This window comes from Formica exsecta, unplaced genomic scaffold (genome assembly GCF_003651465.1).
Source record: "Formica exsecta isolate Colony F162 unplaced genomic scaffold, ASM365146v1 scaffold363, whole genome shotgun sequence".
Taxonomy (NCBI): Eukaryota; Metazoa; Arthropoda; class Insecta; order Hymenoptera; family Formicidae; genus Formica; species Formica exsecta.
In genome coordinates this window covers 1,683,906-1,695,992 of record NW_021850877.1, presented here as the reverse complement: position 1 = coordinate 1,695,992, position 12,087 = coordinate 1,683,906, and positions in this window count along the sequence as shown.

Sequence of the window (12,087 nt, the reverse complement as noted above, 5' to 3'; positions counted from 1 at the left end):
AGTTGAACGCATTTAGTCAAGTTAACAACTTTTTTTTCTCAGTGTGCATTTTGAAAGACTCGGCGAATAATGCAAACGCGATTGTTTGTAAAGTGACATTTCGCGGGGATCTCTGCGCGAGAAGATAAATAATTCCTAATCGCGCGCAGCGTCTTCAAGGTACTCGTGCGAGCAGTCGCGGGATAAATGTACGAGGTGAGAATATACGGTCTGCGTAGTTTCATGGACGATATTAAGGCATCTAGGAGTTTGCGTCGCGCAGTAGCGAGGGGATTAAGTAACGCGATTAGGAATCAAGCGTATCTCGCGGCGCGCGACTTAACTCGAATCGCGCGTCTCGAATTCGCGAGACGCGCTTTTCGCGGAGAATTGATCCGCCCGCCCGAGCAAAGAGGCGAGTTACGTCGAGCAAGTTATACCGAGAACCTATCGATTCCGTCATGGCGAGACTAGAGTGAGCGAAAAACCGGGGTGAAAGAGACAGAAAGAGAGAGAGAGAGAGAGCCGTCGAATATTCGAAAAATGCTCGTCTGCGGACACGTTCGACGGGAAAGAGAAGGGTTGCTGGGCGATCTACAGGATGAAGAGGAATGTGTATGTGTGTCTGCATATGTATGTGTGGATTGACGGTGGAGTGGGTCAACGGCCGGAAAGCACAAAACCGATGCTGGAAATAATGCACACCACCCCGTCGTCGCGCCGAGCCCGCGCGCGGAAAAATCGCAACATGGCTGTCGCGTCACATGCACTTTTCGCTCTTCTTTTTTGCACGCCGACGATTCCCCCGGACGATTGATTGACGGATCATACCAGTCGACGCACGTGTCCTATCGTTATCGTGTAATGTTTCGGCCGTTCGGGCGCGAGCGAGCCGGGAGATATTTCGCGGAGACGTTTGGAAAATTGACAGTTCGCTCGTTGATCGTTTAATCGGTTTTCCACCTGCTTAAATTGCGTATAGGAGCACCACCCTACATATCTATTATAATATTGAAACGCAACAAAAGCATATCTCTGACTTACTGTAAAAAATGTTTGAAATTCTTAATACGCTCGGGATATTTTCTAGTTTATAATATGAAAGTAAAAAATATTTTTTATGTTATCTCTTTGTGTTTTCTGATAAGTACGACGTGGCTCTTGATGCAGTTTGTATGTCAGCTGACTGTGAGAATCGTGATACCCGAGTTTGGCGTCCCGGTGAGAAGCATCACATCGCGATCGGACAAAAACATTTATCCTTGCGGTAAATTTCACCGAAGCGTACCGGGATGCAGCAATCCGTTGGCTTCCAACGCCTCATTGTGATTCCACGAACGTTTGATACCGCATTATCTTCTCTTTGTATGCCTCGGCGACGTCTGCGTTTTCCCGTCTGCCTTTGACAGTCATCTTGATCATCTTTTTCTGGATTTTTCTCGCTTCCTCTTTCAATTATATTTTGAAGAAAGAGAAAGAGAGAGAGAGAGAGAGAGACAGTGAGAAGGGTAGAGATTGAACGGGGAAAAGAGAGATCGATCCAATAAAAAGTAATGGTTCGAAAAGCCCGGGACTTTGGCAAGAAGTCACCCTGACACCTTTTAAGCCCCGCGGACGAACGGGTTTGTCGTCGCTTTTCCTCCTTACTTGGGTGTGTGCGTGGATCCTCTTAATAGTTCAAACTCGATGCGATGGCACGTTCAGTCACGCGAGACGCGAAAATTAAGTGGCGCTTGAGCGAAAAAAAAAAGTTTCCACAGATAAAAATTTCAACGGCGAAATGGATAGAGCTGCGAAAACCGTGTAACCCGCAGTTGATCGAGTGTCGAAAACTTTGCTTTCTTCAAATAGAGAAGATAGAAATATGAAATTGACTAGATTGTGAATAACATTTATTAAAAAGCCATAATCCATAACTGAAAGATAAATGTTTGAAATGTGAGATGCAATTTTGTTCATATACATATAGTGTTCGAATTTGTTTTTATTAATCTCATTTCTCGTGTTTGAAACGAGACTTTCGAAGACATTTATTTTGACATATTTTAATTTCGCGCGAGTTAAATTTTTTTGTTGACTTTGTTATTTATTTTTAGAGATCGATTGTTTAAATTAAAAGTGCGCGAATGTCTGACATGTTGCAAGTTGGAACCAAAAACTGATGTCTTCTTGAAATGAATATGATCTGACAGAGAGGGAGGGGAGCCTCCCAGGAGGCATCTCGCGCGTTCGCGAATTTGATTTTTTCCACATGTCGAGTCCCAAAAGGGTTTCTTTGCCCTCCTCTTGCATGTTCCTCTCTCTATCCTCTTCAACATTTCCCCGTCGAAGACTAGAGCAGCGGAGATCACCCATTATCGCTGAAGAGATAATTAAAAAGCCAGGCGTATAGAAGAGATATTAAAGTATCGGAGAGAGAGAGAAAGAGAGGAAGGCCCCTTATCAACGGACCGTTATTGCCCATGTTGAGGCAGACTTTTTACTTTGCTCATTCTCTCTCTCTCTCTTTCTCTTTTTCTTGTGTCTCTTGCAGACTCTTACCTTCTTTATTTGACGTTTCTTCTCTCTTTGCTGTTGGCATGCACTCGGTGTTGTGTTGATTCTGCCACAAGTAGAGTACACTCGCGTTTTAATTTCATTATCTTTCTTTTCTTTTTTTTTTTTTTGCTTTTTCTCATGTCGCATCTGCAGAAATTTGTAATCGCAATATCAGGGGAGAAGAACGAGACCTTGCGTTAGGACGTATTGTTATTTTACTTAAAATGATTGGATTAAACAGATTAGAAATATACTTCTCGTCCTCGCTTCAAGCGGAAATAAAAAAGAATTTGTCAAATATTATCTATATAAAATAACATTTATTTGCATAACATAGTATTTACCTAGCTAATATTTATCTGCAAAGTAAGCATAAATTATGCAACATACATGCCATTAACAAGATGCGTAATCCATTACCAAGATTCTTCCTATATGCTAAAAAGGATCGCGCTAGCTAAAAGAGGTCTGGAAACGCTGATTAAGACGAAAGGGTGGACCGAGGCGAGAGAGACAGTCGGGGGGGACGACAAAAAACTGGCGGGAAAGAGCCCGGGAGTGACGTTACGCGGTACCACTCGACATCTTATTTCCTACGTGTCCCCGGCTATGATACGACGGGTAATCTACAAAGGGAAAACGAACCCCGGCCGCGAGTCCCGTCCCGTCCTTTCTTTCAGAAAAGCGCCAGGGCTGTCCATCCAGCCCATGAACACATAACGTCGGCCGGCGTGTCAGGTGACGACCGCGATTGCTTCTGATAAGAAACGTGGAATCGCCGTGGTTGATTCGCTCGCTGGTTTCGATTAACGTCGCGGGCGCCCCCGATAATTGCTTTGCCCGATATCTCGGACCCATTTCTCGCTGACGTATCATGCTCGCGGAAAATGTTATTTGATTAATGATGTTACTTCTGGGAGAGAAGCTCGAACGATTAGAGCCGTTTTGGGAAGTTTTCTGCTTTTCTATTTGCGCAACAAATATTTGTTATTAATATGTATAATATAATATAAAAAATTATATAATAATAATAATAATAATAGTGTTGAGAAACGAGAGTTTGATAACTGAATTTGCATGCGAGTTACACGTGTTTATTTTCTTTGATCGCTGCACAAACTGCATCAATGCGTAAAACCCAACACGGGCAAACCGGAACGACGGTTAGCGTTGTAGATCGCTATTCGTGGGACGCACCGGATGCATTAATATTCTTGAAGGAATAGTGACGCTTCCCTCACGCGTAGGCAGCGTTCCACTTTATTCAGGTGATAGTTTTAGCAACGCGACTCGCGCTATACACATATACATATATTAATATTGCGACACGCAGATCCAATTAGTCGGCGGCTGTCCGAAAGAGAGAGAGAGAGAGAGAGAGAGCGATTTCTTTTTTCGTAATTGCACATTTGCCATTGATGAACGCGCATTTGTTTGTTTGTCAAACGGGTCGAATTTCCGGTAAACGGAAATTTTTTTCCTGCCGAACCGAGAAAGGAATGTTCGACGTGAAATAAATGGGCCTTCCGTGCGTGTGTTTTTTCGTTAAAATACACGAAAAAATGTGAATTGCGTACGCGAGCAATACGCTTAAACGAAATTAACTCGTATATCATTTCTTCTTTTACCGAGGTCATAAAACGTGCTGCATAAAACGCGCAAAATCGACGAAACGTAATTCACGCAAATTCGTGTAATTTTAATGCTGTGCCATTGCGCGAGCTTTTCCATCGTATTACTCATTCCATGAACGATCTGTCAAAGGTAATTATATATCTATTTTTCCTTTTATCTTTATATTGCTTTTATATTACGTACGCACTACAAAATTGCGTTTATACATTTCCTCCATATTATTATTCTATATCTTTTAATTAGCAACGTCTAACAGAATTAAAATATATATACATATGTCAGGATTTAATAAAAAAATAGATGCTATTAATTGTGTCGAGGACAAAATATATAAAGCAACGAGAGAATTTTTTGTAAATATTTCACGACTCGTATGATTTGTCCGATATAAACCATTCAAGGTCTTCAGCATCACTGGCCGGAGCCCTATCACTATAACGACATGTTGGCTGTGCCTTTCACACCGGCACGACCGTTCATTTAGAAACCAATGAAAAGATTGGGCGCAATTGTCTCGTCCTGTATCGGGCCGCATATAATGCTACTGACCCTTCGTGACTTTAATTCTCGTCTTGTGTCGAGATCGATTCTTCGCGAACGTGAGTATCGTCTACAACGAAAATTTAAAGTGTTGCTGTTCGTCGTCTTGCCTTGGATATCAGGAGATCCTAATTTTTGTTTTAATTTTAAAAAAGATATTAGGAAATTATCATCTTTTTGTATACGTTTCGCGAGCTTTTTTTTTTTGACATTCTTCAAAGTTCGGATGAACCGTTTTTTATGGTAGATGAATTTTTATTACAAATTAAATGTACATTTTAGGAATGTTTTATATCGACAAAAATTAGTTAAAAATCGAGAACGATCCGGAATCAACACTGGCATTAAACTCTTCCCCCTCAATTCATTGCAGGGAATGTCATCTGACCACAAAAATGGAAATTATTCAAGTGGTATTAATATCGCCGTTCTCTATTACGGTCATTTAAACCTGTATATTTATTTGTCACTGTAAATGGTGTGTTAGCGATTCCATTAGCGAAATTGTGACATTGGCTTTTCATGACCGGAAATGAGATGAATTTTCAGTAGGGACAAATCGACTCGAAATTCAAGGAAGGGGGATTCAATTGGAAAAAAAGATAATGTTGCCTGTGTATTATCACAGTCAGAGAAGTAACGTTCAGATATGATGAAAAGATAGTACAGTATTTTGTCGGAATAAAAAAATTTCACAGTGTGGTGAAATATCCTGTCCAATTTAAAGGTCGAAAAATTACGATATATATTTCATACCGGCTTTAATTTATAACTGACACGCTTTTTCATACCGGTCCTTTTATATTAATATCACGGATTTTCCGCTACCTTCAACATTATCGCACCCCGGAGGCATAGTGCTTTTTTTTTTTTTTTTTTTTTTTTTTTTGTATCCAATGCAAGTAGATATTTTCGGAAAATAAGATGACGTCTCGCGAAACTTGTTCCGAGAATATCGCTGCGCGCGTGAAAATATCGATATACAGCGGGGAACAACGAGAGCAAAAAAAAAAAAAAAAAAAAAAAAAAAAGAAGTGCTACTGACATTTTCACTTCCGAGCTATCGCGTTATTTTCCGTCGCGCGATTTCTCGTTCGCAACTTCTCGCGCGCGTCACGATATTCGCGAAATATCGCAAATTATACGCGAAGCATAGTTGCGAAAAAAATTACCATACAAATGGCGTCGAGTATCCATCGAAACTCGTGGTGACATCACGCGTATCCATCGTCGCGCGATATTGCCATCGCGCGGCAAGTTTGGTCCACTTTGATCGCCCCGGAAGCGTTACTTTCTAGGGGAGGGAAAGGGGGATGGGGAGAAGAGGCTAACGGAATATGTGGCGTTTACAAGTCGTCTTCGTTCGAATGTTCCGAGCGTTCCTCGAATACATATTGCCTGCTGGCGGTAGCAGCGCAATTAACATCACTCGGGGGCTCCGAGCCCTCCATCCGACTCGTGGCGAAGGAGGTGAAGACGACGGGGAGGATCGGGAGAGAGAGTAATAGTTTTCCCAGTCAGCCGTTTCTAACCCCCGCCCTCCATCCTCTCCCTCTGTGCCCCGTTTTTGACGGTCGTCCTATACTCTAGCTCGTGTATATCTATCTCTGTCTATCTTGGCAGCGTCGATCTACACATATTTCAGAGCCGAAAGCGAAAGAGTTAAAATGAGCTATTTCCCCTCTCTCCCGGAAATTTAAGCAATAATATATTAATTGTCCTGAGAATTAAATTTCAATTTTTCGATTGTTGGCGGAAATGATATGGAATGATTTAATTTTTTATTATCTAAAATAATATGACTGTGAAAATACGATTTTATATATATCATTAATATGTATTTGTCGTTGATAATTTCGGGACGTTCGAATCGCATTCTTTGTTTGCATCTTTCGAGTTGTATTTTCTCGTAACTTTTTCTTCCAAGGCATTGTGCTCTTATGATTTGCCTACTTTTACCACCATCCCTTTTGACACTCATAAACCTGCACCGTTGTCGCGTATTTGTCTCGTCGCTATTTTCTTTTTTCTCAGTTTTTCTTCGTGTCTGCTTTCCGAGTAATATTTTCTCGTTTATTCTCTCCCGAGTCCTATCTCCTTTCTCTCCCTGTCCTTTCCGTTCTTTCGCTCTCTTTGCATCCCTCAGATCGTAACTTCTCTTTCGTTTTCCCCGGGTTTCTTTTTTTTTTCTATCTCTCTCTCTCTCTCTCTGTCTCTCTTAGTCCACCCTATGTATCGTAGCTCTTCATTCACCCCTCGGTCGGTCTTCCTCTCGTCTGCACTTTCGCTTCAGCCTTCCATCCGCCTGCTCTCTTTCCTCTCCATGGTCGTCATGGTAACCGCTTCCGTCCCTGTCTACATTTCCGTCTTCGTCTGTCCCGGCCACTCCATCTTCATGTCCATCCATTCCGAAAACATTGACTTTACCGTGGCGGTTGTCGCATGATCGGTGATCCAAGGACGACTAAGAATCTACGCGATAGCGGAAGCGCTATCGCTCGATTCGTACGGTCAAGGAAAAATTTTCTAGGAAGCGATGGAAAATGCCAAATATAAAAATACCATTCATCGCTAACGATACATCTGCCGCGCAAATTTACATTTATATTACACAAGATATGAAAAAAAAAGTAATGAAGACGAAATCAAGATTGCGAAAGGCTCGAAATTGCCTCTTTCTCTCTCTCTCTCTCTCTCTCTCCTTCCGCTTTCCACGTGAAATATATAGAAAAAGAAAGAAAATTTTAAAATACGATATTATTGTGTACGCGATGTTAAAAGTTATATCGAAGAGAATTAATTTAAATCTTATTTAAAATATCACTGTAATTGGATTTATTTTTACTACTTTTCTTTCTGAAGCAGATGAAAGCGGAGGGCTTCTATTTTAAGACGCGTTGTATAGTTGCAACGGAGCTAAAATAATAATCATCAGCCATTTGCCTCGGAAAGAGAGAAAGACAATGCAGAGTAATTTTGTATGCGCGGAAAACGAGAGAGACACTGTGCGCGACGATAACAGTAAGAGATCCTCGATAGAACTTTGATCCTTATCGCGCAACTTTGATGTAGACAATCCCGCTTTGAAATGCCTCGTTAGCCAGGCTGTATATCGATGTCGCGAGTCGAGATACTCGTCGCGGCGGTTTGCCGGGATCTTTCTCGCGAGTAATACTCAAGTCTCGAGTAAACTATATATCGTAAAACGGCTGCAGCAGATATCTTAAAGCTAGATTTCCCAACAAGCTTGCAGCAAAGGAGCTTATCGCATTTAACGGCCATTTATTCCGCGTACACACACGCGCACAATTGTCCATATACTATGTACTGTCGTATGTATGACATTTATCATATTTCATCATATTCATAAAAATATGAAATTGTAATCGTCCGCTGAAGATATCCGTCTTCGAAAACTTGTGCTTGTCAAGCTCGAATCGTAAAAATATTTATACGATATTTAATATAGAGGATAGATTATCGTTAATTACAAGCTGCGATTTAAATTGAAGAAAATATACCGATCGCGCGACTTCACTAAGGAATTATTTGCCGCGTTCAATTATTCTCAAAGCGATGTAAGGCGATTTTTCATCGTAACCTGACTTTTCTTGGTTCCTCATTATGATTCCGTAGCGCAAACCGCCGTTCTCACTTTGTCACTGTCTAATAAAGCTTTTTGCTTTCTTGGCAGATTCACGGCGGCGCCGTGGTCTTAAGTAAACTTGACCCGGACCGTCAGTTAATGGATTCGGGAACACTCCCGGGTCCATTCAGGTATGCAAAACGACGAACCGAGGACGAAGTGGGAAGTGGGAGTAAATAGAACCATTTCGGCGATAGCGAAACCGCCGGTCGACTTTAAACGATCAGATACACTTTGGTTAATAAGATTATTTCACGCTCGTGGTCAACCGTGTTTCCTTCTCTCATAGATGAACTCCTGCGAGTAATTTCTTGTCGATCGGACATTTTTGCGCTTTCACGTCGTTCGCTTTCGAGAAAGGATTGCCCGCCTACAAACTCGAGGCACACACAATACACTTTCTCCTTTATTTTACATTTTTTCAGTTTGTAATGATCGAGATACATGTATCTCCACGTTAACAATGCCATTAAATGTCAGATTATTAAAGCAACAGATTGTAATACTGATAATAAGCGCAAGCTGATCAAGGAAGTCGACTGAAAAAAAAAAAAAACGAGGGAATTATCAATATCCCCCTCGATTATTATCACGTCCGACAGATTCATATGTGCCCCTTTCTCGAGTGCCACCGAATATATACGTATCTCGACTGCCAAGCGGAACTACGTATTAATTGGCGAATTAAAAGAAACTTTATCGTTATAACGAAGTCGCTCCTCCGGACATTGCTGGCTGTTTGTCAATTTTAATTAAGCCTTAAGTTCTTACGTAAGCGATTTCGCCTTTTCCTTGTACGCGCGCGAAACCAGGTATTATTCTTAACTACCGTGTCGGTGAAACGTTAACTGCAGCTTGCCAGTTAATTCTTTCAGCGACGAGGCGAAGCACTTCTCTCTGCGACACTATTACTATTATTACTTCCATCACAATACTACTTACGCCGCTGCACTTGCAACTCGCGGTATCGTTAATTGTATTCTTAACAAGGATACCGCTTCTTCGTAACGAACAGTATGAATAAAAATAACATGTAACGCCTTTACGTTAGTTTTCTCATTTTATGTCGACTCTCAGATCTTTCACATCAATCGATCTTACATATTGTCTCTTGGATATCTCAAACTTATTGTTAGATACTAATAAAGCTGTTTTAAAAAATAAGAAATAATTTTATAACAACCAATGTGTGTGACAGCGTTCGATAATAAAATAATGAGATAAGAGCTCGCGTTGTGCTTGTAAATCACTTTTTTTTGTAATTTCGTGCTTTTTATTATATTTCAGTAATGCTGTTTTTTTCTAATTTGCTGTTTTTTTTTTTTTTTCTTTCAGAAATGTGTCGTGAAAATTAAAGGTCCGCAAAATTCAAAGAAATACGGGAACAGTTATTAAGATGGAAATTGCGGCTTATATACAGGTATGTAAATAACTTGCAAGAATTTATTATAATAAGAAAATTAGATTTCTTATCAGAGTTATAAAATTCAACGCGCGACGATTCGAGTCACGTGCGACTTTATATTTACGCGCCCATGCAAACCAAAATTTTCGGGTCAACGGGGTTCTAATGTTCACACGATGCTTGACGATGTCTCGTGGCTAATTTACATACCCGGACCGGACGCGCTCGATCCTCGATCGAGCAACGCGAGCTAATATCCGGGCGGTAAGTCGGTGCATTAATTGCATTAATTCCCGAAAGTAGCCGGCGCGACCTGGCCTGGCCGTTTCGATCGACGACGGTTGCATATATCGGCGATAACGTGTCTGTCGCTCGGGGGGAAAGGGTCATCGTCGACGCGATGAACAAAGATAGGGTCAATCCGACGTGGGAGTAGGAACGTCTGGTCGCAGTGGCGTATTTACATTTGTAATCGCATCGTTCGTTTAATCCGCTCTCGCGACTTGCGAGAGTCCGATCGAGTTGAGTGCCAACGGCACTATATCGTCGAATGAAGCAGATGCGAACGAAACGCGAACCGGCGCCCGTCTGAGGATCTATTTTTATGAATCCTAAAGAACGCAGCGACAGAGAACGACCAGTTTTTATTTCAAACTTTTGTTTCAAACGCGCGTTAATGTTTGCTCTTATTTATAGATTTTATTGATATTAAATACTAATTTAGATTCTTTTAAATAATTTAATTTGTAATCTTAATCATTAAGAAATGTTTTAATATTAATATCAAGTTTTAATATTAATAATTTTTAAGATGAAATTTTTATTTTATTTCTTTTTCAATCAGATATTTCTGAGAACATTCTACGACAATTCTTATTATTTGTATTATTTTATATATAGAATATTCTCTCCAACATCATATGCATACATTGCACGCTTACGTTATAATATATATGTATATTTAGGATTAACGATGCGAAGAAACATTGCGTCATTGTGATACCTGTGCTCGTTATATTTTCTTAAGAGCGTAAGAAAATAAATAAACGGGATGAATCCGTGCGGTAAAACGAATAAAAAATTAGTACTTTAAAGCGAGCCAATTAAAATTGCGTCTCGTCGTGCAGCATCAAGTTTTATCACAGTGCACAAGTAGAACGGATATAAATATTTATTTGCGTAATTAAATTTTACTACACAGAGAGAACGAGTTGCACATCGATGAAACAATGCCACCATTGTGCATCTCGCATGTAATATATTATAATTTCGTAAAAAAGAATGCAACGTTACCAATTAACTGACAGCTATTATTCGTATTTAATCTTGTGTTATCGAACGCCGCCTCTTGTTTTCGTTTTCTTCATTCGCAAAATATTTTTACGACATGCAACGCCGCTCTGTGAAAGGAAAGTTGATAGCTCTTACGACATCGAACAGATGATATAATCGAGATTTCGATAGTTCGACGTTTTAACGCGTTTTATAATTCGTTAGTAACGGTCCGCGCGCACAAAGAGAGGCAAGGAATTTGCTTCTCTCGCACGATAAACGTTCATTTCCCATTTTGAAACTTTTGAAACAACGTACAACCGCACAAAATTGAAGTATGCGCACAGAAAATATTTCGTAAACTAAAACGTTGAGCTGACGAAATATTATTGGGTAAATAAATGTGACAAGAGATATATATATATATAGTCAGTAATACAGACACACACACACACACACACACACACACACACACACACACACACACACACACACACACACACACACACACACACACACACACACACACACACACACACACACACACACACACACACACACACACACACACACACACACACACACACACACACACACACACACACACACACACACACACACACACACACACACACACACACACACACACACACACACACACACACACACACACACACACACACACACACACACACACACACACACACACACACACACACACACACACACACACACACACACACACACACACACACACACACACACACACACACACACACACACACACACACACACACACACACACACACACACACACACACACACACACACACACACACACACACACACACACACACACACACACACACACACACACACACACACACACACACACACACACACACACACACACACACACACACACACACACACACACACACACACACACACACACACACACACACACACACACACACACACACACACACACACACACACACACACACACACACACACACACACACACACACACACACACACACACACACACACACACACACACACACACACA